This window comes from Podarcis erhardii, assembly GCF_964252035.2.
Source record: "Podarcis erhardii genome assembly, chromosome: 12".
Taxonomy (NCBI): domain Eukaryota; kingdom Metazoa; phylum Chordata; class Lepidosauria; order Squamata; family Lacertidae; genus Podarcis; species Podarcis erhardii.
This window is the reverse complement of record NC_138513.1, coordinates 36,229,352-36,253,302: the sequence shown is the minus strand read 5'-3', so window position 1 is coordinate 36,253,302 and position 23,951 is coordinate 36,229,352. Positions and strand designations below refer to the sequence as shown.

General features: G+C 41.0%; 1 protein-coding gene across 4 annotated transcripts in view; it reads left to right on the top strand.

Moving 5' to 3' along the window:
• EOMES (eomesodermin) overlaps positions 1 to 23,951 on the top strand; it is a 153,441-nt gene that overhangs the window by 22,827 nt on the left and 106,663 nt on the right. Inside the window, exon 2 of one of the 4 annotated variants that reach the window (XM_081882068.1) lies at positions 7,816 to 7,877. The exons of 2 other annotated variants lie outside the window; for them this stretch is intronic. The gene's annotated coding sequence lies outside the window, so the exon portion shown is untranslated. Of the gene's footprint in view, positions 1 to 7,815; positions 7,878 to 8,461; positions 8,482 to 23,951 lie in introns of those variants that run through there. One more of the 4 variants, XM_081882070.1, reaches the window with a different exon arrangement.

The following is a 23,951-nucleotide window of genomic DNA, read 5'->3' as shown; positions in this document are numbered from 1 at the left end:
TTTGTGATTACAATATGAAACAATAAGGCTACTGTACTCAGTCCTGATAATTTACTTAATTTGTTGACTAAGGTGCAGGGCGGGTGTGTATTAAGGTAGTGTGTAAATAAGGGCTTGAAACTAGTTTTCTGTATATTGACTGCCTTTCTATTTTGTCATGGAGTGTGTGGTTATGAAACTACAGTTCCTCAACAAAGGAAAACATAGCTTTTTTATTCTTTTAAAATTATTTTGTCACATCCAGCTATAATCAAAATTGACCATTTGAATTTCTTTTGCATCCTGACACCTGTGCTTTCAAGAAAGTCACAGTAAAAAACCTAAAGATGATTTTGGAAACAGCTATAGGTTTTCATGTTGAAGACTTCTGTCTAGGGCAGCAAATTATGCATCACCAAATGAAAAGAGGACAAAATTTCATATTAAAATTGCGTAAACCAATTTATGTGAATAGATGCAAATTTAGATGTCATTTTAAAATAGAAATTCACAGCATCTCATGATAGGGAGGAAGACTTTTATGTCTAGCTAGCTAGCTAGCTTAACACACACACACACATACTGCTTTATACAAGTCTCAAAGCAGTTTACAAAATAATAAATACAGTTGACATAAGAAGCAATTAAGCTGAAAAACTGCATATAATACAATACAATACTTGGAGCATGTGGCCTGCTAACTGTTTGTTCCAGGCACCTGCTCACCCTTCTTACAATTCCTAATCTTTTCTTTTTTTTAAAAAAAAAAGACTTCTACTGTGCAGCACTTAAAATAGAGGACTCTTTCAGATAGTCTGCTGATAACCCTTCAAACAGAGGACTGTCCCAAAGGCAAGAAACATGACCAACCTCTGCCCGGCTTTCTGAAGTAGAAATATTGTATACATTAACAGAGGGGTAGCCAGTGTGGTGTTTTCCAGATGTTGTTGGCTCCAATTCCCATCATCCCAGTCCGTTGGCCATGCTGGCTAGGATCAATGGGAACATCAATAGGACATTACACTGTCCTTAACAAGTTAGTCCTGGAAAAGATAGCCGGTGCACTTTACCTGTAGGGCCTTAAAACAACAACAACCCTACTACCTTTTTGTACCTTTTGTTCCCTGGGATCAATGCAAGGATAACAACTCTGAAGCATAGTCAGTTGCAATGTGTCTACTGTTCTGTGACGGAGAAGTGAAGATGTCTCTACTTGGCCATCAAAGTGGCTATGCCACAAGGGATCTCTCTCTCCCCCCCCCTCTCCGTCCCCCAATCCCTCTGTTCTCTTCTCCAATCTCTTCTCCTGCTGTGATTGAGCATTATGAAATGAGTCACGCCTCTATGTGCAAGTCCACGAACCAATTTGTGTGTGGAGTAAATGATACGTATGGATTGCAGAGAACAGGGTTCAGGTCTGGGTCATCACACCCAGAGCTCTCAGCTAATATGAAAGATATAGACCTGGATTACTGTCTGTATTGATTCAGAGAGAGAGAGAGAGAGAGAGAGAGACTTTCATTGTCCTTTCATTTAAGTCTATTTCCTGTGCTATGATCACCATTGTCATTAATGTGGCAAGATTGCTCTGTTCTGTACTTACTTTTAATATAACAAATGCCAATTTCCAACAAACAGCATGAAGATTTAAAACATGGGTAGGCAAACTAAGGCCCGGGGGCCGGATGTGGCCTAATCACCTTCTAAATCTGGCCCATGGACGGTCCGGGAATCAGCGTGTTTTTACATGAGTAGAATGTGTCCTTTTATTTTAAATGCCTCTCTGGGTTATTTGTGGGGCATAGGAATTAATTCATCCCCCCCCCAAAAAAATATAGTCTCGCCCCCCACAAGGTCTGAGGGACAGTGGACCAGCCCCCTGCTGAAAAATTTTGCTGACCCCTGAAAAAGCAGGAATGTATCGTTGATGTATTATATATGTCTTTGTTCACATATATATCTTTTGAAATACACCAATAAGGGTAATAGCCAGGTTCTGTCTACTTTTTATTATTGTTATAACAGTTTTTTTGCATGTTTGGCCTCCTGATACCTCCCCTCAGACATCATTTGTAAAAGGAACGCTTATAGGGCTTAACCCTTCATGAAACATAGGCTGCCTAACCCAGAAGCCCTGTCCATAGATCAGAAATATATGGGACCGGGCTTCATTTGCCCTGTGATGGATACCATCCATTCTGCTCATAATCAAAAGTGTGGGGGTTTTTTTTGGGGGGGGGGAATTATTTCACAGATGGGATCTGCCTAAATGTAGAACCTTAGAAGAGTTTGGATTTGATATCCCACTTTATCACTACACATTACATTTGTCCCTATTGAAATTCATTTTGTTAGTTGGGGCCCAGTTCCATGGGTGTAGCCAGGATTTTTGTTGGGGGGGGGCAGGACTTTGTTAGGGGGGCAGGACTTTTGTTGGGGGCAGAACCGATGTGATAGATCAATTAGTTAAGTATTTCTATTGTTTTATTTGATGGGGGCAGCTGTCTCCCCACCCCCCACTTGGCTACACCTATGCCCAGTTCTCCAATCTGTTAAGGTCATCTTGAATCCTGATTCTGTCTTCTGCAGCATTAGCTACCCCTCCCAGTATGGTGTCATCAGCAAATTTGATGAGCATCCACTCAATACCTTCATCCAAGTCATTGAAAAACAACTAGCCCAGGACAGAACCCTTCAGCACCCCACTTATCACATTTCCCAGGATAACAAGGAACCATTAGCGAGCACTCTTTGAGTTTGGTCAGTCAACCAGCTACAAATGCCCCTAACAGTTACCTCATCCAGCCCACATTTTACCAGCTTCTCTGCAAGAATGTAATGGGGAACTTTGTCAAAAGCCTTCCTGAAATCAAGATAAACTACGTCTGCACCATTCCCTCGATCCACCAGGCTCTATCAAGAAAACAAAAACAAATGAGATTCCCCTAGCATGACTTGTTTTGACAAGCCCATGCTGGGTCGTAGAAATAACAGCATTTTCTAAGTGCTCTAGGGTCTTTCCTGGTCTTGAGGTCAAGCTCACTGATTGGTAGTTACCTGCTGGATCAACTAGTGCCCCATCTAGACCAGCATCCTGTTGTCACAATGACTAACTAGATTCTTGTAAGAAACCCTCAAGGAGGACCCAAAGAACAGAACACTCTCCCTTCCTGTGGTTTCCAGCAACTGGTATTCAGAAGCATTGCCGCCTGTGACCACGAAGGCAGAGCAGAGTCACCATGGCTAGCAGATAGACTGATTGCCATATCTACCATGCTTTTAATATATCCTGGTGATAATCTTCACTTCTCTTATATATCTATATTTCTAGGAACTGTTGAAAGATGATCATAAAGAAAAGGAAACTCAAAAGTAGAGAGAAAAATAACAGTCCCTCAGAACACAGCCTGAATTAGGAGACTATTTGACTATTTAGACTTAAAATGAGTATCACTGTTAAATATATCAAGTCAACAAGAGTCCCCACCCCCTTGTGGAGCATTTTGCACCTATAATCACACATTGAGTCATCATCATATAATACTGCAGAATGGCGAAATTAATGAGCAGTTCAATTTTCAAGGAAAGAACTGAAAATATGTCAGAAACTGCTGATGCATGATGACCTCATTTGTTCATTTCTTTACCTGCATAGGTTTGGATTAAACAAAAATGTGTTTAGGTGTTTGCTCGTAAGGCTAGAAAATATATCATGTCATAAAGAAGCAAACTACAGTTAATCTTATTTTCACTCATCTTTTATTATATAAATAATAGGAGAAGGTTTTATGAAACTGTGCCACTTGGGTGTGACCATATTCCCATTGTTTTTAATGGCTCATATTACCACCCTCCACCATTCCTTGTGTCAAAAATTCATTGCTGGAGAAAAGGCAGGGACAGACTGGTGAACATCATTTGAACTCCACTCTAGCTCTCCTTGTCCTCTTTCATGGGGCTACATACTGATGGACAGATTGTTCTGCCTTGCAGAAGATGGTTAGGCCTGATATGTACAAAAATTTCATCACATCATTTCATATTTGGAGGAGGGCATCCATCAAAGGAAACTTGAAAGAGCTTTAATACTTTTTGAATGCGTTTTATAAAAACATGGTCAGGGAGAAGGTCAAAATTGAATCGCTCTCCCTTGACATTTCATTTTCTACGTGTAAGGAATATTTTTATATGGCAAAATATTGAATCATGTGACTTCCCTCATCTGTGCTCTCAAATGATACGCAGTTCAGGAATAGTTTTGCCATGTGACGCTGAGTGTGCCTGATTTTGAAAATTCAATAGCTTAACATTACTAAATATATATACTGTATACAGGAATCTAGCCATATGCGTTGATCAAAACCAGCTTGTTCCTTGCAGTCAGAGTCATGCTGCCACACCTTGACAGTAGTAGGATGCTGTTACTTGCTCATCTCCTGTTCACTGTGATATGAAATTCCAACTTTACTGGGGACAATGGACCTATGTTAGTCCTGGCCATTATTTCCACTGGTTCTTCTGGCTCTGCTTTGAGTCAAAGTTAGTTGAATGCAATCCTTAATCTAAAGGCAGAAGTGGTTGGTTGCTGGAATATACATTGGTACCTTGGGTTAAGAACTTAATTCGTTCTGGAGGTCTGTTCTTAACCTGAAACTGTTCTTAACCTGAGGTACCACTTTAGCTAATGGGGCCTCCTGCCACCATCGCGCCACCGCCATGCGATTCCTGTTCTCATCCTGAAACAAAGTTCTTAACCTGAGGTACTATTTCTGGGTTAGCGGAGTCTGTAACCTGAAGCATCTGTAACCTGAAGCGTCTGTAACCCAAGGTACCACTGTACTGTAAACAGGATTTTTAAAACTTCATAAGGTAAATATATCTCACAAAATACTCAGTTCTCTTTCTCTGTCCGTCTCTCTCTCTCTCTCTCTCTGTATATATAAGTGCTGTTTTTTCTAATTTTATTTTTGCTTTTAGTTCACCGTGCTAGAAAACACACCAATCTTGGGAAATCAAGCTAATGTCTCCCAGCTGTGCAGGAAAAGTGTGAACAGCTCTGTCAAATGAGCTACCCCCATCTCTCTTTTTCACCAGACAGCATCTTATACTTGAGCAGTCCCTTCGCATTTGCCTTTTGAGCTGGTGTGACATAACTGCTGTTTCATTGCCGACAGGAAAGTTTCTGTGAGGGATAAGGAACTGGTCTTTCAGCTACCCTAGCTGGGGGAAGGGGGGAGAAAACGGTTTTAGTTGCAGGCCCATTTTACTGGTGAATGGCTAAGGAAAGCTGACAGGATAAGAAAAGGATACACGGACATGGCTCTATCCTAAAGGTTGCTAATTGACCAAGTGGTAATCTGAGGGGAAGTATTATCCAACCTTGAAATGCTTTCGCCAGATTAAGTACATTGCATGTCATCAGTTAACCCATTGAGTACAGTGGCCAAGTGTTTTGACAGTCACATCTGGTACCATAGACTTCCATGTTACCTAATCAATAGTGATGTATGAAGTACAATAGATAAGCTAATCCAAGTGCTTCTTTGTTTCATGCACAAATTCAGGGGGCATTGGAAAGGCTAACCACAATATTTTTCAAGGGCAGCAGGACAGCTGCTTAGAACACTGATCTTTCACATCAGGTGGGTAGGGAGGAGAATTTAAAGCAACATTTGGTGTGAAAACATGGTAGAAAATACCAGAAGTCACAAAGTTAATATTTAAACTTTTTTTACCAAGCATTTCCCAACATTCCTGAGTTGTCAGTAAACCACTGAGAGCCCAGTTCCGTGAACTGGTATTAAAAAAAGGGACCAGTGATTACACCTTGATTGGAATCCAGTTAGACTAGTCTAGACAGTAAAATAAATCAATAAGAAGTCCATAATCTGATATGGATTTATGACTGAAGACTTTGTTTATCTGATGCTAGTGGGGAGTGCCCAGAGCTGCCTGGGAGTTTTTAGAGACCCAAAAATGCTGTGTTTTTTAAGCGAATGCTGTCATTTGTGAGTTTGGACCCATCACACCAAAATGGGTCATGCCAAAATGATGTTTCAGTCCACCATCTTGATTCAAAATAGTGGCTGGTATCCAAACGATGACAGAGTCCACCACCTGCACATTGGGAGTCCTCACGCCAAAGTTGATGATGATAACTCAAGAGGCATCCAAACCCATGCCACATACCTCTTTAATTACAAATAAAATGCCTCTGCTATTGTGGAGTGATATTACCTTTGCATGATTTAATGTTTACTGGAAATTTCATGAATAGATACTTTATGGTGCTCATATGCGCGCACACACAAACACAGGAAATGTGGCATAAACAGATGCATAATATCAAATCTCTTGCTACTATGCAATATACTTTATTTACACATTTATCTTCTCTCTTGCTCTTCTGCAAGGAAGTAGCATACATGATTTCCCCTTTTATACTCACATCTATCAGTGAGGGAGGTTAGATGGAGAAAGAGTAGCCAGTTCAAGGTCTCTTAGGCCCCATCTGCACTATACATTTAAAGTAGTATCATAAGCACTTTACTCAGTCATGGCTTTCCTCAAAATAATCCTGTGAACTCTAGTTTGCTAAGGATGCTCTGAGTTGTTAAGAGACCCCTATTCCCATCACAGTTAGAATTTCCAGAGTTCTTTGGGAAGAGGGACTAGTTGTTAAACTACACTGGGAACTGAAGTTTTGTGTGGGGTATATGGGTCTCCTAAGAACTCACAGCATTCGTAACACACAACACTTCCTTGGGGGAAGTCATCCTGTTTAAAGTAGTATGGTAGTGCTTTAAATATATAGTGCAGAGATGGGACCCCAGTGTATTTTATGGCTGAGTGAGGATTTGAACCTACATTTCCATGAACCTAGTCTAGCAGTCTAACCCTTCAATCACACTAGATATTTTTCACAGATCAGAGATAGGGAAGCCATGGCTCTGCAGATGGACTCCCGTTCCTTCAGCTCCAAATCATGGCCAATGGTCAGGGATGATGGGAACTATAGTACAATAGCATCTGGAAGGCTTCAGGTTCTTCACCTCTGCTTAAGCATTAGTTTCAATCTTTTTATTCTTCTAGTCAGCCCATTAACAAAGGAAAAACAACCCATTTAACAAAGAAAGAGAAGATGACTACTGTACTAGTCTCTTGGCCTCCGTTTCGGTTCACATGGCATGGTCAACATTTCTTAGGCAGAACCCGTTGTGTGACAGTTGTTCATAAAGGTGAAAACAGAAGTGACCTCTTCCAGCATCTCAGTAACTAGGGTTGGGCTTGCACAAACAGCTTGGCATCTGCCGCCACATCTTTAGCGAGTTGGCAGCCTCGATGCCCTTTGCAGGTTGCAATCAAACCTGCCTTCTACAGAAACCTCTTTCTGGCTGATTAACTTTAATGTAATTTTAATTAAAAACCACAGTGTCAAAGGGTTTAGCTGCTTGAGAAATAAGCACAGATTGTGGCACAGTGGCAGCAGTCACTTGGAAAATGGAAATGCATCCTGACAATATTGTGCGGGGGCCAGATAAACAAAGCTGCAGCTCTCTTACCTCGCACATCACAATAGCAAGGACCACTTACAAAAAACACATAGATCCCTTTGCCGATCTCACATTTCAGATGTTTGATGTTCTACAATCTCCAATGCACAGTTTCAGATATTATAAAGTAAAATGAAAAAACAACAACCTCACAGCCATTTTCTTCGGTATCACGTATTTAAGGAGAATTAATAGATATATGTGTAGCAATTCTTGTTTGTTTTGAATTGCTGAGTTTTTTCTTCATGGTCTAAAATAACAACTCCCATTCCCCCCACCTTAGGTTTTGAAGAAGAAGAAGGGGGAGGAAACAGATACATCATCCTTCTCCATTCACATCTGAAAGTAAGTTCTATACATGTGATGTTTCAATTTTCTTTGCTGCTAGCTCTTCATGTCACTTGAAGCACTTGAGACCCTTCTTTTATTGTTAGAGAAACTGAATTATATTATAATTTATTTCACTGCATTCAGAAACTACTAAACAATAGACAGTTATATATGGTACTTTACTATCTTCATATCTTTAATACACCTTTATTTCATAGTGCAGAAATGACTTTTATCCCATTTGTATAGGTCCATGGAACTGCAGAAGGTGGCATTGCTCTGCTTTGTCAGTAGGGCAGTTCCTTCTTGCTGCTCAGTTTCAGTTTTGAGATCTGAGAACTCATCAAAGTGTGGATTTTCAAGTACTTTTCTGCAGAATTTTATTTTTTATTTCAATTTGATTAAAAACATTTCTCTTCCGCTTTATATTACACTTAGCCTAAGCTTTGTACAAATTGAAAACCACATGTATTCAATATAAATTTAAGATATTTAAAATATACAATATTACAAAATTTATATGAAAATAAGAGCTGTGGTGATTCTGTCATGCGTCTTACTGATATTCCTGGTTTGGGAAAGGTTGAGTGAACAGAAACTGTTTTTAGAACCCATCAAGGTCAGTGCCTGCCAAATTTGTTATGCATTTTTGGAGGTTTTAAAAAAAATTGGAAATCTATAGTTATTTACCTGGTGTAAGCCACATTGAACTTGGTTCTGCTTACCTCTAGGTGGATATAGATCAGGGGTAGGCAACCTAAGGCCCAATCGCCTTCTCAATCTGACCTGTGGACGGTCCGGTAATCAGCGTGTTTTTACATGAGTAGAATGTGTCCTTTTATTTAAAATGCATCTCTGGGTTATTTGTGGGGCATAGGAATTCGTTCATATTTCTTTTCAGAATATAGTCCGTCCACATGGTCTGAGGGAAGGTGGACTGGCCCCCTACTGAAAAAGGTTGCTGACCCCTGATATAGACAGAGGTAAAGGAAAAGGAATTGCAGTGTTATTTGCTGCTTTCCTCTGAGCAAGTAGACCAGTAGCTAACATACATCCTCCAGGTGTTGCTAGACTCCAGTACCAATCATCCCTGACCACTGGCTATGCTGGCTGGGTCTGATAGGAATTAGAGTCCAACAGCACCTAGAGGAACACCTACTCCTGAAGTAGACTGTTAGGGTTGCAGTAGCATTCAGAAAGCATATGACTTGACAGTGACTAATAAAACCCTTGAAATGATAACGGAGTAAACAGCTGATTTGCATACTCCAGGCATAAGATAACCAGTGGCGTTGTGAATTCTGCCTTGTTGTCTTTCCTTTGTAGGCTGTTGGATAATGCAGTTAAACCATTGCTACTTCTTATCATTCATGCAGGCACAGTACAAGAATCCATGCAACTGGAAAAAAGTAGGCAAAACAAGCTGCAGATATGTAGCATAAGTAAAAAATAAACAGGTTGTGAAAATATAACAATTAAGGAATCTAAGTTGCAGAAAGATGAAACACGTTGGTAGATGTTCTGATAAATATTTGTAGGAAATGCTTGCAGTAATCAAAATATTTTATTTTTTGAGAATTGTTATGAAATATTTGGAGCCCAGGAAGATTTCAATCAGCTTTTCTTGTTCAGTAGAGGAGAATTTTCTCCATCCCCTTCAGATTGCTGGGGCATTTTCGAACAGATGGTGGCTGTACAGGTGGGAAAGTTTCCATGTGAACAGAAGGGTCACAAATGTACTTACTGAGAGGATAGACAGAACTATGGGGGAGAGTTTAAAGCAGTAGGCAAAGGGATGGGAAGTCTATACCAAACCCAACAGTGAGGAAGAGGTTGCTAAAATAAGCAGATGGATAGATAGCAGGGAGATAATAATGAATTCTGAAATATGGAATACACCTTTCATAATCAGACATAATGGAGAAGAATGGCCTAATAGCATAAACATGGAGATAAAAAATGATGTACAGAATATTTTAAAAGTGCCAATGTAAGATGCATGGCCAATAAAAAAAGTAAAAAGCAATATTGTGTGCACTTCCCATTATATTAGGCTGATTTGTATACAACACTAAACCATGTTTTAGCATTACGAGCATGACCTAGAACAAGGCTGAAGAAGCCTTAGGCTCACATACTTGCCCCTCTCTTCCTTCGCATCATCCCCCGTTGGCCATTCTGGCTGGGCCAATGGGAATTGTAGTCCCAAGTATCGAGAGGGCACTAGGTTGGCTACCACCACCATAAACATTTGTGCAGGAACTTGTTCAAAAAGTCCACATTGTGCTATTACACATAAATTATATCACGGTGGTCATGCTTCCACTTGTGAAAGAGGTTGTGCAAGCAGAACCACATCTTTGGATTGGTTTCATTTTTCTCACACGAAACAAGGTACAAAACAAAGGTATCCCTTTGGACTCTGACCCGGTAGGATTTGTTCAGTAGGATCCCAAGCAGTTATAGTACTTGTGTTATTGTAGTGTGGAGGCTCTTAAGTGTGATCTGTGAGTCTTGGCTTAAATAATGTTTCAGCTGCAAACTCACTAGGTAGCCGAAGGCTTAGGCAAAGAACTATTTATGTTTGTTCAATGAGTTCAAGGTGGCATACATTGAGAAAAAGTAGTGGGTATTGGCCTGGGTCATAGACAGCAGTTTGAGTTAAACCCATAATCAGCACCAAAGAATAAGGCTGCAGTCCTAACACAGCTTACCTGAAAGTAAACCCTCTTTGATTCAGTAGGACTTACTTCTGAATAGACGCAATGAGGATTGTACTGTAGGTCAGAACTGGAAGATAAACCAGGAGGAAGGATCTAAGAACAAGCCAGAATTCAGAAACTGAAGTGTAATAAAGAATACAAGAGCATACCAAAGCTCAAAAAGCCTTCATTGCTCGAGCAAGTCTCAACTGGTGCAAGAAGCTCTCTGATACTTTTTCCTATCCAGCAGAACAAAATGGCCATCCTGGGTAGGCAAGGTCAATTCAGCACCTGAAGTTACTTCACTGAGAACCTACAGTTCATCACATGCAGATGTTTCACACACATCTAGCAGTTCTTAACTCTGCCCCATGCTTACCCAGTGTGCTCCATGGCTGAGCTTGAGTCCCCACTTCACCTCACAGGTTCCTGGTGAGGTCCTGTTACCCTCAGTTCACATCACCTTTGAGATAGGGCTGATGACTCATTATAAGTTTGTTGAGAAGAGATCATGTTTCTGATGCGTTTAGAAATCTTCACAGTTCAAAATCAATATAAAATATAAATAATCATAACAAAGCTAAAACAAGGTGATCATCATCATAATAAAAAAAGATCTAAAGCAAGATGATTATAAGACTTTTTCTAATGTGGGCCTTTTTTTTACAGTGCATACTGAAACTGTGTTAAAAACTAATTAGCGGGCAGCCCCTTCCTCCCCTTATCTCCAACTGGGTGGAAAGCAAAAAATACAGCTGCAGGCTTAAAGACAGAGAATATTTTGTGGAATAAAAAGCTTCTCCTACAGAACCTAAATAAGTTTCATAAAAAGTAAGAACATGCACTGCTTCACCTTACTTTAAGTATCTAAGTTAAAATAATAAACACTAAAATAGAAAATGAGGACTGTCTTGTGTGAACAGAAGACAACTCCCTGGTTTAAAGATGACTGAAAATCCATGTTTGTTTCATCTGTAACTAATGAATGTGACTGGTTAATCAGTGTGATTTGATCAGCTGGTGCTTCATGAACCTATGCAAAATTAAACTATTCATATGAAATGTATCCAATGCTTTGGAATTTCGTAGCTGCGCCTTAACGTGCTCGGCCATTTTCCAGTGATTTCAATAAGTTGTGGGTTGTAACTTGAGTGGATTATTCTGAAAGCCTGAATCTGGCCGCTGAAACTGGCCTCTGAGGGATGTGATTGTAAACCCCTGCATTTATGCCCAGTTTTATCTAGCTGAAGAATCTGGGCCCCTGTGTTTGGCAGCCCTGTCTTTGAAATCCCTTTGGGTACCAGAACCACTCAGCTTTGCCTCTCCATTCTTTCTGAGCTTGTGAACAAGGTTCTAAGGATATTCCACATGGAAGCAGGCAAGTGCTGCTTTTATGATCACCAAGGGATGATGTTTCCCTGAAGCCTTTTCATGTTTCCTGGATAAAGCTGAGCTGCTGCCTCAAGCCCATTTGACTCACATATGCAATTCCCTTCCATAACCAAGTTTCATTGTGAATCTAGAGGGAAATGCCCAAGGGTCTATTCCTCACAACAATGTGGTGTGTGTACAGCATTTTACTGCACGCATTTAAGCCTTTCCTTTATGAATCAAGCCGTAGGTGTTTATCCATAACAACGAAGATATCTAATTGCATGAAATAAAGCACTGCTTTTCAGACTGAGAAGAAATTATTTAAGAATATGAAAGTAGGCTGCATTAAAAAGGTTCAAATCATATGAAATGTAAAAGGCAATAAAAGGGCATCTGTTTACAGAGCCATTTATTCTTGGTAGAGTTACCGTGTATAACACTGAATGCAGCAAGTCTGATTTCATAAATGAAAATCACGTGAATACAAATTTTAACATTTGAACAACTATAGTTTCAGATCCTGATGAATTTAATTGGTTTGGTTTTTTTTTTGTTTTTTTTTTGTTTTTTTTTTGAATTTCATCTGAAACTGAGGACTGTTCTGAATTTTAAATATGGGGGACTCAGATTGTGCATTCATGATGATTTGTGTTCATGATGGGGTGGTTAAGTTTCTGAGCACATTTCAAAATGTTGATGCTGACCTTTAAAGCCCTAAACAGCCTCGGCCCAGGATACCTGAAGGAGCGTCTCCACCCCCATTCTCCAACCCAGACACGGAGGTCCAGTTCCAAGGGCCTTCGGGTGGTTCCCTCCCTGTGAGGTTACAGGGAACCAGGCAGAGGGCCTTCTCGGTAGTGGCACCAGCCCTGTGGAACACCCTCCCACCAGATGTCAAAGGAAAAAACAACTACCAGACTTTTAGCAGACATCTGAAGGCAGCCCTGTTTAGGGAAGCTTTTAATATCTGAAGGACTATTGTATTTTAATATTTTGTTGGAAGTCTCCCAGAGTGGCTGGGGAAACCCAGCCAGATGGGCGGGGTATAAATAAATTATTATTATTATTATTATTATCATCATCATCATCATCATCATCATCATCCACAATGCTGCTTTCGATAGTTTGTGCCTAAAAAAGTTTGAGGGAGGACATACTGCTTCATTTCCAAACTGCTTCCTGCTGAAATCCTGTAATGTTTTATACCACAAATGTTACGGGACTCTTTTTGTCCCACTTTTGTTGCACTATGGTGCATGATTCCCCCTCTGGATAGCAATAAAGTGGTAATTTGGGGGGGGGGGCACCACAGAAGAACTAATAAAGCGCCTCACTGGACAGTCTATTATAAATCCCCTACTAATGTGCTATTATTGTGTCATGACATGTTGCAGAATACAGCTGTAAAAAAAACACCAATCTGGAGGAGTCCATGGTTAGTGAGGGTGTTAGGGTGTCTCTCTCTGCAGCACCGCCAAGTGGTGAACTTGAGTACAGTGGTACCTCGGGTTAAGAACTTAATTCATTCTGGAGGTCCGTTATTAACCTGAAACTGTTCTTAACCTGAGGTACCACTTTAGCTAATGGAGCCTCCCGCTGCCGCTGCGCTGCCACCGTGTGATTTCTGTTCTCATCCTGAAGCAAAGTTCTTAACCCAAGGTACTATTTCTGGGTTAGTGGAGTCTGTAACCTGAAGCGTCTGTAACCCAAGGTACCACTGTAATATCCTTGACCATAGTGGGGTTACCCAGATAGGAGGGATGCTTGTTTATCCTAACAAAAGAGAGATACTGGCAACCCTGGATCACTTGGTGATCTTCCATAGAGCACTTGGCTGACCAGCTCCTTTTTTCTTGATGCGTCTTTCTGTGGGTTGCCCTACTGTGCTGCAGAACCATTGGCTGTGCATGAAGATTAGCTGCCATGCCACTTCTGGTCATTATAGCTGGCTTTCTGGCCTGGTTAGCTTTGTTGGCTGGCTGAACCCACTCAGGGTTCCTCCAGGTGGCCTGTACGTTGAGCATTCACCCTGATTTGTTTGCACAAAGTATATGTAGAGGTTGTATGATGTCCGCTCTTTATTGAGCCCTCATTCTGGATATTTTGCAGGGAAGTTATATGACAATCAGCATTCACCCCAATTTGCTTGTGCAATGTTTATATATTTCCCTGTTAACCATTTGTTCATCCCACACTTCTCAGTGCATTTCCCCATAGCATTCCTAACCACAAAAAGTAATTGAAAGAAAAAAGTTGATTTGCTGCACTAGGTTGACAGAGCACTTTAATCTAAATTTCGGGTACGTGCTTGATTTCCTCTCGCTAAATACTCACAACCTAGAGGTGACCTCAGTTTCTGTTGTTGTAAATCTATACACACCTGGCAATTCTTCTTGTCTCACCTAGATGATCAGTCCCTTTGGGAATAAAAAAGCAAAGTTTTGGTCATTATCAGATGCCAAGACTCACCATTTTGAAGGCCCTTAGAGACAAGACTGTCATCACTCTATTGAACCACTGGTGAGACCCCAAGTTTCCAGAGTTGACAGTTAAAATGAATGGCAACAGCATCAAATTCTCCTTTCCTTTGGCTCACAGTCTGGGAGGCTTACACAGTCTTAAGATGACTCGACAGTGCAAGTGTTATATAAACCAATTATCCTTCAGATACCTGTGCAGCAGGTAGCTCACATTAAACCCACTCTCCAAATGAACAATTGTCTGCGAGAGATTAATTGGAAGCTTTTAAAATAACCCTGAAAATAGGTGTGCTCATGTCAGTTACTACACTGAGTTGAATTAAAGCATCATAAATGATGTGGTTTGCGTCTAATTGAAAGTGATTAATGCTGACCATGCAGCCTTGCTGTCTGCAGTAGATGTCTTCTGCATACATCTGTGGGGAAGTGGTTAGCACTGCCCTTCCTTGGTTTGCACCTCCAGCATAGTGCCAAAACACCTAGAGAGGGTGTGATGATTTATGCAATTAATGAAATGAAACCCCCCCAAAATTGTGGGAAAACATTTGCAATTTTGTTCCCAGACACAATCATTTTCTTGTGCTGCATTGGATTTGTTTCATGCTTGGTTGCTAAAAAGATGATTGACTCATGCTGGTGCAGTGCTCATATTGCAGAGGGGTCCAGAAGGGGCCTGCAATCCCTTTTGCTACTGTTCACAGAAGGCTCTGGGGGCATGATTTGGCTAAATTTGGGAGAAGTCAGGTGGTAGGGCTTGTGTATTTCATTAATTTGGGCCTTTGGCCAATGTGTGAAATATCATTGTTGCCTTTTATATTACTATTCTGCAACTGACACATTGGGATCTACATGGCTCATGTGTTTCTTAACCTAAAGAGGAATGCATATTTTTTATGGGAAGAGAGTTAACAGAAGGGGCAGAAAGAGCGTAAAAGGAAAAACCAGACACAAAGGAAGTTGGCCTCCTTTTTCTTTAATACTTGTGCAGAAGAGAGAATTTCTGGCAGTGTAGCTTTTCATAGGACATGCGCAAGTAAAGATTCACTTGCCAAAACTCCCTCCTCTCTCCTGTTCTCCTTTGCATCTTGTCACCTTTCACCAGCAATAGCCAACATTGGTACCGTCTAGGAAGTATAACTTCCATCATCTCATATCAGCATGGTCAATAGTCAGGGATGGTAGAGTTGGATTCCAACAGCATCTACAGGGCCACAATTTCAGTTTGCTGTTGAGGATTTACATGCCTGAACCCATACAAAAAACCTATACACAAAACAATCCCTGTACCTAGAAAATTAGGGCTGAAATTTAATTTAATAGAACTTATTTCTGAGTAGATGTCCATAGTGTCATGACTCCTGACACATAGGGCCAAGTTGCAAATGTAAAGGAGAAGCCTAGGCTAGAACTCTCCTCCTGGATAGATTTGTTTTCTCTATTGTGCAACGTGTGTGTGTGTGTGTGTGTGTGTGTGTGTAAGCATTAATTCATGCATTACTCCCACTTGCAGTGGGGAAAAAATCATAGCCCAGCCACAAACATGCCACCTAATATTCTATTTGTAAAAGCACAAAACGTAATGACATTTCCTTAAAATTTGTGCCCAATGTGTCTGGTTTAGGTTCTAGCTTGAAGAGCAGCCAAAAGCTAGGTAAAGGTAAAGGGACCCCTGACCATTAGGTTCAATCGTGGCCGACTCTGGGGTTGCGGCACTCATCTCGCTTTATTGGCCAAGGGAGCCGGTGTACAGCTTCCGGGTCATGTGGTCAGCATCACTAAGCCGCTTCTGGCGAACCAGAGCAGCGCACGGAAATGCCGTTTACCTTCCTGCCAGAGTGGTACCTATTTATCTACTTGCACTTTGATGTGCTTTCGAAATGCTAGGTTGGCAGGAGGAGGGACCAAACAACGGGAGCTCACCCCATCGCTGGGATTCTAACCGCCGACCTTCTGATTGGCAAGGCCTAGGCTCTGTGGTTTAACCCACAGCGCCATAGTCTAAAACAGTATTCCCAATCTAATGCCCTTCTGATGTTGTTGGACCAACCCTTATCAGCCCCAGCCAGCATGGGGATGAAGGGAATGAAGTTCCAAATATTTGGAGAGAACCAGGCTGGAGATGGCTGTTCTAAGATGTATGGGTGGGGTCTAACAAATGGCAAGTGTGTTACGCTTCATTCTTCCCCTTTCTTTCGATGTTAATTCACATACTTCCTCTGTGGGTTTATGTGTCCAATTGCGGTTCATACTAGAAGCAGAAGCAGCAGAAAATCTGTGAGAAAGATTGAATTTTGCATATAATTTCAGAAACCCTTTTAGAAATGAATTAAAGCCCTTCCACATAGCAGGAGAACCCTCAGGCATAATTCTACATAACTATTAATATGCAGTATAAAATATGCAGTATTTTCTCTCTCATAAAAGCAGTTTTACAACTGTGCTACAGCTAAGTCATATTCAGGTCTCAATTTTGACCTAAGCCTATTTTGACCTTTTTCTTTTTCCACACTGTGAACACTAGACTTTTAATATTCATCAGTCTTGCATGCAAGTGAAAAATTAAGTAGATTTAGATGTGAAATGTTGGATCCTCTATGCTTTACATTCTTAACCTAATTTTACATGTAACATTGTAGAAAACAACTTTGAACTTTTCTTATGACGTTTTTGTTGTGCATGAATGTTGTTTTATATATGATAGAAAGTGGAAGAATACAGGTTCTGCATTTCTGTTTTACATCACATGTTTGTTGTTTTAATTACCCTTATTGAAGGGCCAGTCACTAAAGAACATTGTGCAGAAGTATTAAGAAAGTTGGCCACTTTGGCACACAAAGGAGGAAAGACATGTTGCAGAAAATAACGAAAGGAAAACTATTAGCCATCAATCTGTCCTTGAGAGCCAGGCCATTTAGGGGTTGGTGAGCACTTGGTGTTAGTCTTTGTGGAACAATCAGACCAATACTGGGCAATAAGGAATGATTGAGATAGTCTAGCTGTTTCCTCAGATGTGTCTAGCTGTTTCCCAAAATTGTTCTGGTGGTGTCAATAGAGTTGCACTGAAATTGGAGCCCTCAGCCCACCTCCAGTTAGGAACATTAATCCATCTAGCCTAGTATTACAGTGGTTTTCGAACGCCTCCATAGTCGAACGTTTCAGAACTCAAACGCTGAAAACGTGGAAGCAAGTGCCTCTGTTTTTAAACGCACCTCGGAAGTCGAACAGGAAACGCGGCTTCTGTTTTGAGTTTTCTGTTTTGAGGCTTCCACTTTCAGTTTTCGGTTTTCAAACGTTTCAGAACTCGAACGGACTTCCGGAACGGATTATGTTAGAAAACCAAGGTACCACTGTATATACACACAGGCAGGGGCTCTCATTCAATTTAGACAGGGTCTTTCCTAGCTGTAAGCGGAAATGCTGGGAATTGAACCTACAACTTTCTTCCTACCCATGTGTGTAATACCAAATGAAACAATGGCTTTCTGCACACAAACCTGTGCTCTATTACAACCTCTCCCTAATAATAATAATAATAATAATAATAATAATAATAATTCCATTAGCACTTACAGTAAAACAAATGAAATCTTCAGTTTCTCAAACTGGATTGGCTAATTAATGGTTTGAAGCTAGTGGTTTTAGACGTTGGATGCCGTAAAGCAGAGCAGCAGGTTTTCTTAATGGAATGCTCTGGACTGGAGAATTGCCACCCCATTCTGTGCAGCCATTCAGTGGCAGGATCACAGTGCATCAGGGGTACAAATGGGAGACAAACTGGATCTGCCAAATAACTTCATTGCTCAAAATTAGTTGGTCTGGGAGTCGCCACTGTCTTCAACCCCGGAGAGATGCTGTAGACAACACTAAAGTAGGTGGACCAGTGGCATGACTCAGTTTACAAGGCAGCTTCCTATGCTCCTATGTGCATAAAAGAAAGGGGTTCACGCAAGGCCATGAGAGAGCTGCTAGAACCCTTACTAACATAGTTCATATCCTTCAACAACAGTGACAGTGATGGCCAATGAATGAGCACTGATTAAACTTTGAAACACAGATTTTAGTTGAAGGAGTGGTACTTTTTAATATAAATGAGTTTATAGGGAATTTCTAGTTATGTTCTCCTCTTGATACTGAAGAAGCGTATGTTGCTGTTAATTTTGCTGTCCGGTCTTTGACCGCGATAAAGATTGATTGATTGATTGATTGATTGAATCCTTCAACAACAAATTAAATTCCTTTAGAAGCACCTTGTTTCTTTTGGTAGCAGGACTGTAAACACTGGCAGAAAAGAAGAAAAGAGAGCACAGTTCTATGCCAGATAATTTAAATGGTGTACACCAAACTGAGCATGCCATTTGGCTCATGTTGCAGCAAGACATGCAAATGACTCCAAACCTTCTGAGAATGTTGTCTTCATTTCTTTTATGCATCAGAAAGGAGAGCTCATTCCCTAGGTTGTGCAAAATGGATTTCTGAGAAAGAGACACGTGCCCCTACTCAGAGAAGTATGAATCCTAAAATGCCCTCATCTTTAAACACTTGCTGCCATCTTAGGCACTTGAAGACAAATCAAATAAATATTTTAGTTTGTGAGCACCATATGGCTAACACTTCACATTGCGGTGCCAGCTGCCAATTGGTTTGTTGGTGTTTGGCTTTCAAGTTACTGCCTGATTGATAATGAAAGCATACACTTTCCATTTCTTTGTCAGCAGTTAGAGGTATGTTTTCGAGTTCAAATACATTTAATGTAGAATGGAAAAAAATAGACTTATTCCCCACTCCCATTGTTTGAATGAACTGACATATGATCTACATAGTACATATATAAAATTTTGGCTATAACTGATAGGAATGGAACCACCATATTCAAAGTAATATTTACCAGATACGTGAGAGTAAGGAAGACTACCGCCATCATATCATGCATGCTGTAAGCTCTCATTAGCACATAGTTGGTCTTCATTCCTAATAGAATGCCGGTCTAATAGAGAATACACATACAGTCATACCTTCGTTGACGAATGTCTTGCGACTCGAACGCTTTGGCTCCTGAACACTGCAAACCTGGAAGTGAGTGTTTCGGTTTGCGAATGTTCTTTGGAACCTGAACGTCCGATGTGGCTTCCGTGACTTCCGATTGAGTGCAGGAAGCTCCTGCTGCCAATTGGAAACCATGCCTTGGTTTTCAAACATTTTCGGAAGTCGAATGGATTTCTGGAATGGATTCCGTTCAACAACCAAGGTACACACACACACACACACACACACACACACACTCCCTATTAGGGCTGTATTTCCTTGGAAGAAATCTCAAAGAGGTTACTTGATAGGTGAGGCCACCCCCTCCCTTTCTGCAATCCTTCCTTCCTTCCTTCCTTCCTTCCTTCCTTCCTTCCTTCCTTCCTTCCTTCCTTCCTGACACACCCTTTCTCTCTCCTTCTTCTGCTGTGGAAAGGGCAGATCAATCTTGTCATAGGTCTGAACTTAAAGCTCCCCCCCCCCACTCTTCCTTCTCATGTCACACTATCCATTCCAGCATTTCAACTTCCTCAGCCCCCAGATTTCCCCACCTTCATGAAATTAAGCTGCAAGATCTAGATGGACTTTTGGTCTGATCCAGCAATAATTTATTCTGTGTTTAATTAGTTTATTTCCCACTACTTTTTTTTTAAGCCTTTGGTCCTTTATATTTAGTTAATATAATTAAAATATCCAACTTTCTTGTTTCACTTCTGTTGCCTTCTGAAATATTGACCAAAACATCTTACTTTGGCTAGCTAAGATTACCATGAATAACTTGAGAGCATCCATCCCACCTGTGACAAAGTGTGATGAGTTTAAGGGGAGGGATAACATCTAGGCCAGTGCCTACAAATGGAGCACTTGCGCATGGAGGTTAGCAGATCATCTGTCTCCATATAGTAGGCTGTTTGCCTATACAATGCACTGCCTTGTAAAATGCATTGGGCATTTCTTCTCTGTTCCTCTTGCTCTACAAACCCATAGAAAATGTCTCAAAGTTAACAACAGGCACTGGCCTGAAACTGTTTTTCTGTAAGCACAAGTATTTTACCTTCATTTAATTTAAGGCTGTTGCTGCTAAGGACGAATGCTTGACTGTGAGTAAAATGTATATTTTAAACTTACTTTTCAATCTGTAGCCTGTTTCTTTGAAAAATGTGGTAATGAAGGGGGAGATCAGCCGAACAGCTAATTGCTATACAGTAGTACCTGGGATTAAGTACTTAATTTGTTCCAGAGGTCCGTTCTTAACCTGAAACTGTTCTTAACTTGAAGCACCACTTTAGCTAATGGGGCCTCCTGCCACCGCGCCACCAGAGCATGATTTCTGTTCTCATCCTGAAGCAAAGTTCTTAACCCGAGGTACTATTTCTGGGTTAGCGGAGTCTGTAACCTGAAGCGTATGTAACCCGAAGTGTATGTAACCCGGGGTACCACTGTACTTTCAATTAAACTGCCTAAGATGGGATTTTAACTGTTTAGCTCTGTGCTTTTAAATGCAACTGGTAAGCTGATCCTTTTGTCTGTGAACCAACATACATGGGTCTGTAACGGAATGAAATATGGTTATTAAAACCCATCAGTGATGTCATATGTGATGTCAGGTGAGGGGAAGGCACAGAAGAAATCAAAAAGAAGCAACCAGGAGCTTAAAGAGAGTTTCTAATAGTTAACCCTGTCAGTGCTGATCAGCTGAACATAGTTGACAGGGAGTCCGACTGCTATCAGCTTCACTAGAGATTTTCATGTCAAGTGCAACTGAGGGAGACTTGCTTTCTCTGTTTGGAGGAAGTGGTTTGGATTCAGGTGTCTGAAGAGGGAGAAAGCTCCATTTAGAAGGACTCAGGGCTGACCTCCCACAGAGCCACCAGCAAATGCCACCAGTAAGTCTCCTAGAAATCTCCTCTTTTACAATACCAGATGCTTCCACAAACCTGGAAGTTTAAAGCTGGTACTGGCTTCTCACATCATTGCCAAGGCTGGCCCAAAACCTTTTCTTCTTGTAAGGGGCTTATCCACATTTACCTCTTTTCAGGCAGAGGTCTGTGCTTTTTTTTTTTTTTTAATTATTTTTATTGAGCTCTTTTTCATAAGAAAAAAGAAATCACAAGAAGAAACAAGAAAGAACAAACAAAGAATAGCATAAACTAAAAGTACAAACCCACCAACAAATACAACAACAAAAAAGAAAAAACAAAAAAAAACACACCCACCCATCACCTAACAGTGATTGACTTCCCTTCAAAACGGCTTGAGTTGTAATCCCACGTTATCTTCCTGCGGGGTGTTTTTATCTCCTTTGTTTACACCTCTCAAACTTTATGTATCGCCTACTGTGATTTTAATGTTTCCTAAATTTGTTTCCATATATGTAAGGAATTTATTCCAATCATTAATAAATTTTACATTTTTCTGATGCCTGATCTTCTGTGTCATCCTTGCTAGCTCTATATACTCAAATAACTTGGATTGCCAGTCTCTGATGGTTGGAATATTAGGGGTTTTCCAGTTTTGCGCTAGCAGTATCCTGGCAGCTACCGTTGCGTATTGGAACATGGTTTGATCCTCTTGCCTAATCTCCTTCCCAACCATCCCTAAAAGGAAGGCTTCCGGTTTTTGGGGGAAGGTGTATCTCAAGATTTTTTTTAGTTCGTCATAGATAAGTCCCCCAAACCTTTTTACTTTTTCACAGGCCCACCACATATGATGGAAGTCTCCTTCCTTCACCTTGCATTCCAGCAAGTTTTGTCCCCCGTCTTTGGAGTTTCCTTCTATTATTTCCACCTGAAATCTGGACTTTTTCTCGCTCAACCCTGTTTTTTTATGCTCATTCCATAGGGAGTTGATTTGATAAAATTGCAACCAGGTTGTTAATTTATCCTTCAGTTCTTCATAGGGTCTAAGCTTCCACCCTTTGTCTGATTTTACCAATAGATCCTCATAAGTCCATCTTTGACCTTCCATATTAGGTTTTTTAATTGTCAAAATATCAACTGGTGATAACCACCATGGGGTGTCTTTTTCTAGAAGTTTCTTATTTCTATTCCATACCTCGAGTAGCGCACCTCTGATTATGTGGTTGGAGAATCCTTTGTGGGCCCTCTCCTTATCTTGCCATAAATACGCGTGCCAGCCGAATCTGGCGTCAAACCCCTCCAGATCCAGCAAGTCTACATTTTTGAAAAACGATCCAGTCCTTGATCCAACACAGACACGCGGCCTCATAATATAATTTCAGATTAGGAACGGCAAACCCTCCCCTGTCACTGCGATCTGTGAGTAGTTTAAATTTAATTCTTGCTCTCTTGCCCTGCCAAATGAATCTGGACAGGGTTCTCTGCCAGTCTTTAAATGACGTCGTACCCCTGATCACCAGAGGTCTGTGCTTTAACACTTTGTCTCCAAATGTGTGCTTTGATTTTGTTTGCCCCGAGCTTCCCCTGCAAAACCCCACTCTTTAAAGCTGAATCAGAACAAGGTCTGTTCCAGCATTCCACAAATTGATATTTGCTCCACTGGGACAAAAAAAGAAAAGTAGGGCAGGGGGGTCCTAAGACACAGATGTATAAATTTTCTATCTCAAACCTTTATTGGTATATAGACAAAATTCCGAAAGGTTCAGTACAATACAATCACTCGGCAAAATCTGCATCTAACAAGTAAAATGCTGTTGCATAACATTCACAAATCCTCATTGCATGTTGCAGAAACCTGGCTACTACGGATCTTTTAAATTGCAGACTGTGTCTGCAAAGAGTGGAGGAAAGATAAGTGTGGATAAGCCCAAGATGGCACACACACACACCAATTCCATGTACAGAGGACATCTGCAGTTGAATCTTCCTTCAGCATCAGCAGAAGGACAGTGTCCTCTACTGCATTGGAGGGCAGAAGGTTTACTTAGGAGGCAGGGCAGGTAGGCTGGCTTTATAGCACACACAAGTTTGAACTCTTAACACTTTGCTGCTCATCCCTGCTTCCTGCTCCACCACCTCAGCTTATGCTGCCTCGAACAGTTGTCTCACTGTGCCTGACGGTAAGGCTGGCCCTAGCCATTGCCATTGGAGGGAGGAATTGGAGAGCAAAAATACAACAGCATTGGGTTTTTTTGCAGCACTGTCTGTGGACATATGTTGCTTTCCTACTCACAGCAAAGCCAAAAGGGGACCCCTGCTTGCTACGTTGGGCATGATGCAGATGGAGCAGGAATGGGAAAGCGCCATAAACCCGTATTTTTATTTGTGAGGGCTGGACAATTCCTAGCTGCAGATGAGCAACAAGCTGCTTTTTCAATGGTTGTTTTAAAGTGTGCCTTAACATTCAAAAGCCAAGAAAAGAGTGGGAGAAATTTGCATTTCCAGTCCACATTATAGGCGTTTCAGTCAGTATTGCTAATTGCTTGCACACTTCCCAAAGGCACCGGAGTGGACAGGGCTTTTGCATGGTGCCGCACTTGGCAGTTCCAGGTTTTCCACTTGGCGCATAACATTTTTGTGAGCCATTTTCTT